The sequence below is a fragment of the Nanorana parkeri genome, unplaced genomic scaffold (genome assembly GCF_000935625.1).
Source record: "Nanorana parkeri isolate BGI_ZX_2015 unplaced genomic scaffold, ASM93562v1 scaffold769, whole genome shotgun sequence".
In the NCBI taxonomy this organism is placed as follows: domain Eukaryota; kingdom Metazoa; phylum Chordata; class Amphibia; order Anura; family Dicroglossidae; genus Nanorana; species Nanorana parkeri.
Window position 1 is genome coordinate 137,896 of NW_017307037.1, and position 6,000 is coordinate 143,895.

Genomic DNA, 6,000 nt, shown 5'->3' on the forward strand with positions numbered 1-6,000 from the left:
ACCCACGCAAGCACAGGGAAAACATGCAAACTCCTTGCAGTTAGTGTCATGACCGGGATTTAAACCAGGGACACCCAAGGGCTGCAAGGCAGAGGTGCTAAACACTAGGTTACTTTGCTGCCAGATGTGTATATATATATATATATATATATAGGGCTTGCTGCAGACGCACACTGGAGGTCTTCAGCTGTCTTGTAAAGGTGATGCACAGGTAACTGGCACATTCTGCACCTTTTAAGGAGGAAAGAACTGCCTGCTCTCTGGTTGTGCATTGCTAGCCTGGAATAAGATATATAGATTTAATTAGATGATTGAAAGATAGATACATCTGCAGGCTCAATGTAAATAAAAAAAATAAAAATAACGAATTGGAGTATCAATAATTTGAGATGGAGGTGACAGTAGTGACAGCAATGTAAGAAGTCACTGATCATGAGAGATAGACAGACATGAGGTCACCCATCATGATAGATAGACAGACAGGAGGTCACCCATAATGATAGATGGACAGACAGGAGGTCACCCATAATGATAGATGGACAGACATGAGGTCACCCATCATGATAGATGGACAGACATGAGGTCACCCATCATGATAGATAGACAGATATGAGGTCACCCATCATGATAGATAGATAGACAGACATTACATAGTTACATAGTATTTGGGGTTGAATAAAGACATACGTCCATCAAGTCCAACCCATATAGGTCCACGCATCATCTCATTCTTAGGGATACTGGTATCCCTGGATATTACGGTCCCTCAAGAAATTGTCCAAACGTTTCTTGAACAAATCTACACTCTTGGCTGAAATCACTGCCGATGGCAGTGAGTTCCAGACCTTAACCGCTCTTACTGTAAAGAACCATCTTTGCCCATTGTGCTGGAATTTTTTCTCCACCAACTTTAGGTGGTGGCCTCTAGTCTTTGTAATGGAGTTAATCTCAAACAGTTTGTTGCCAATGTTGCTGTCACCATTGAACATCTTGTACATGAAAATCATATCCCCCCTTAATCTCCTTAATTCCAGCGTAAACATGTTTAAGGTCAGAAGTCTTGTCTGATAGCTCTGGTCCTCCATTCCCCTAATTAGTTTTGTTGCCCTCCGCTGGACTCTCTCCAGTTCAAGGACATCCCTTCTCAGTACCGGCGACCAAAACTGGACCGCGTACTCCAGATGTGGCCGAACCAACGATCTATATAGAGGCACAATATCTATATAGAGGCACAATGGGGCACATTGGGTCACCCATCATGATAGATAGACAGATATGAGGTCACCCATCATGATAGAAGAGAGAGAGAGAGAAACAGACAGACAGTCAGACATGAGGTCACCCATCATGATAGAAGAGGGAGAGAGAGACCCAGGAACAGTCCAAGCAAGGTCAGTACAGTACAGCAAGTCCATAGCATAAAACAAACAAAACATCTGCTCATCCCAGCTACTAACTAAACTAGCTAAACTCAGATCAGTTCCTCACTAACAGGGTGTCTCCCAATAGTGTTCTATCAGTACTCTGTATTTTCTCCCAGCAGCAGAGAGAGGTAGAGCCCTGAGCATCAGTCGGTTCACATATATAAAGGCTTATGCATAGCTGAGACTAATAATGAGGTCTGGCCACCAGCTAACTTGTGGACCTAAGAATGGGATCCTTATCCCAGCCAAACCTCTACAAAACCTCCAGAATCTTAATCAGTCCTGGTTTAGGATTCTAGGACCCAGAACAGATTTACTTTTTTAAGATTCTGAGAAAGCCAGAGTTTGTTCTCTCCTTATCAGTCATAAATCCTGGAGCCCCTCACCATGTGTAGGTGGGAAACCAAGATGACATACAGTATATACACCGTCTGCAATCCTGCAAGCCAGTGCCTCGCAATACATAGATAGATAGATAGATAGATAGATAGATAGATAGATAGATAGATAGATAGATAGATAGATAGATAGATATCAGATAGGTAGCTCTGTAGGCTCAGTGTAAAGAAAAATAACAAATTAGAGCGTAAGGTATTTGAAATGGAGGTTACATAGTTAGTCAGGTTGAGAAAAGGCACAAGTCCATCGAGTTTAACCTTTAATCCATCGCGTTCCACCTTGTGACAGCAGTGGCTGTATTACATGATCAGCAATCACCCCAGCTGATGCCACATGTCCGATGCAGGGAGACAAACAGGCAGCTCAACCCACCAACGAACACTTAGGAGGACCACCAAAGAAATGCCCTGGGTCTGGCACAATTGGTCTCAGCTTATATGCTTTGACCTCACACTGCAAAATCCTCCATATTTCTCTCAGTATAGATTCTTTAAAATGTTTGTAAACCCTAATAACGATGGTGGTCCTTGGATACCGCAAAACTTGCCATGGTTATTTTGTAGTCAAACTTCCTAATTGTATAAACGTGGATAACAAACTTTGCCACATGTCTTGTCAATGCAAATTTCCACTGTTTGTTTGAACCTGCTGCTGTTCCAACTGTTAGAAGCAGCGCGTTAAGCTTGTCCTCATTTAAAGTTGTGTCTCGCTCATTACTTGTATTAAAGACCTCATGGGTTCGGTGTGATACAACATGTAATTTACCCTGATTGATAACATTACTGACATTATTTATTGCCGCCTTGGCACAGTAGGAATGTGTGGGTGCTGTATAGTTTGCTCTTTAAACATGATTATGATTTGGTGGTCTGACCCGTGTCCTGAACCACATGCTATGTCATTTATACCTTACATATTATATGTATACATCATTAGAGATGCAGATCATTAACCACTTCAGTACTAGCGGTTGTTTACCCGTCATGGACCAAAGCAATTTTTACACATCAGCTGTAGGCCTATTAAAGTCTTTTCAGGTGTAGGTCTATCCATTGTGATACAAATGGATAAATATATTATTTGGGAGGGCAAACTAAACTTTAACTGTATGGTTTTGCTTTCCTAAAATATATTTTGTTTTCCATGTACTTTTAAGGGAAGTGAAAAATAAAGAAGAAAATGCCTTGTTCTGTTTTCACCACAGATTAGTTATTAATCAGTGTTCCCCAAACTGCGGCCCACAGGCTGGATGCAGCCATTTGCTTGCATTTAAATGGAGCTTTCCTCCCTCTGACACAAAAGATGGAGAACAAAAACCCTCACTGACACCAACAATGCGGTACTATTCCTCCCTCTGACACCAATGATGGGGCACTATTCCTCCCACTGACATCGATGGGGCACTATTCCTCCCACTGACATCGATGGGGCACTACTACTTCCACTGACATCGATGGGGCACTAGTCCTTCCACTGATACCAATGATGGGGCACTATTCCTTCCACTGACACCAATGATGGGGCACTATTCCTTCCACTGACATCGATGGGGCACTATTCCTCCCACTGACACCAATGATGGGGCACTATTCCTCCCACTGCAAATGATGGGGCATTATTCCTCCGAATGATACCAATGGCAGGACACTAGTCATCCGATTGACACCAAGGATTGAGCACTATTCCTCCCACTGACATCAACAATGGGGCACTAATTCTCCCACTGACAACAACAATTCCTCCCACTGGTACCAATGATGGGACACTGTGACCCCGCAGACACCAACAATGAGGCACTATTCCTCCTACTGACACCAATGATAACAGATTATTCCTTTCCCCATTTACCAAAGATGCTGGGCCCTTTGTTAACTTTCATTGGCCACCAACCCTGAGCCATTGTTTACTGACCACTGATGTCAAAGTATTGTCTACTCTCACTGGCCACCATCTGCCCAAATAACTATTGTCAGTACAGATTAGACATGTAAATTTCAGTCCGAATGGATATTTGTACGAATTTCATTAAATTCGGACATTTGGATGCATTGAATGTCCAAATTTGAATGCGTCCGAACCCAAACAAATCTGAATTTTCGTTTAACGAAAATTCGTATCCGTCCGAACCTTGTTTAAAACGAAACTAAATCGGACATGTGACTGTTCTTTGGCTAATCAGATTTTTTGGGGGGCTGTTGAAGGTTGCATTACAGGCACGATCATGTGACTATAGATGGAGCTCCCTTGCGGCCATACCCCCAACCCACCCCACCTCAAGCTGACACTTGGTGCCAGGCAGCATATTTTCGAATGGCTGCTCGATACGAGAAATGACAGTGCTGTGCTAGGGGGGAGACTGAGGAGCCTCTTACCGAGTGCAGAGGAAGGCACACGGCGACCCACTGAACATGGGTACAAAACACAAAAAATCCCCAGCACACCTGCCAGCTAGCCTGCAACAAAACACATTACCCTGTCTAACAGTATGTATATGTAGAAGCCACACATACGTATATGTAGAAGCCACACCGCCCTATTAAGGCACCTCTGTAAAGTGTGGTCCTAACTCTATTTATATGAGTCTCCAAGTGGGAGCATATTGATGCAGTCGATAAATTAAATGCAGGTGTACCAGGAGGTAGCCTACTCCTCCTCACAAGGTGCAGGGACGCACTGGAGGCCCAGCAACCACAAATGCATGCTGGGATCCCCAATGCGTTCCCACATCCAAGATAGTCAAACTAGAAAAAGATGGTAACCGCATACATTTTTTAACCAGCCTTTGTAGCAGGGCGCACATGGGAAGGCTTACAACAATACAAAACACAACAAATCCCCAGCACACCTGCCAGCTAGCCTGCAACAAAACAAATTACCCTGTCAACAGTATACGTTAAGAGCAGAGGTTTTAGTTGCACAACCCTTTGAATGTGACGTCACTCTGGTCCAGGCACCTCTACAGGACAGGCGAGGGAGCTGTAAGCAATGCAGGTATGGATGGAGCTCCCTCGCGGCCATAGCCTCATCCAATCCCACCTCACCTCAAGCTGATACTCGGCACTGGGCAGCATATTTTGAATGGCTGCTTGGCGCGAGGACTGACAGTGCTGCGCTAGGGGGAGGCTGAGGAGCCTCTCACCTAGAAAAGTGGAAGGCACGCGGCGACCCACTGAACATGGGGTCACGACCCAATTTTGGGTCACGACCCACCAGTTGAGAACCACGGGTCTAGAGTATAGAGAGAGGTCATCAGTGGGGGCCCATCACATTTTTGCTATGGAGCCCCATGATCTGCAGTTACAGTCCTGCATGCACTATTTTAATTTAAGAAAAAAGAACAGTTTAAAAAAAGGAAAATTTAAAGGTGCCACATGTGAATGGAAATTGTGAACTTGACCCTCGTACAAGCTTTGGTCCATATGAATGGGTAGGCAACAGGTCTACAATTTCAATCCCAAGCCTTTTAAAAATGGATGCTGCTCCTTGATGTTTAAATGTTTCAGATTCCAGCTGGTCCCCTGAGCACCGGCCCTGATAACCTGTTTTAGGGTGTCTCCTTTCACTTTCAGGGTCCTATGGAGCCACCCTTGTGTATGCTAGTTAGCTGAGTGTGTGTCTCCACAAACACATAGGCACAGCAAGGCAAGACGCTCTCCTGCTCCCTGCATCCCTCACCTGCCTCCTCCCTTCTCCGAGCTAGCAGATGGACGGCTGCTGGAGACTGCTCCGTCCCTTGTGATCTTGTATTGGACAGGAAGTTCAGGGATGCCGAGCTGAGAGAGTTGGAGCTGTTTGGAAACATGATGACTGTAAGTGTTTGGGCAAAAATGTACATTGCTGAGTAATGTATATTTGTTTGATCAGGATTCATTATTGAAAAAAAGAAAAAGGTTTGGGTGTTAAATACTACTTTAAAGTGCAAAAAATACCTGTTGATCCTGGCAGAAATTTTGTGAGCTGATCAACTTCCTGTACTCGACCTGTGCTGCTCTGTTATCAGTTACATTGTTCCCAGCTATCTCTGAAGGCTGCAAAACACCCCTCCCCAGATTATTTAAAAAAGAGAGGAGAAGGTGTGTATAGTCCTGTTCTATGGCGAGTTTTATGGCAGGAACAGGAGATAGATAAGGAGCTATGGGCTGCCTCTATAATTATATCAGGGTTATGTTATGTGGAC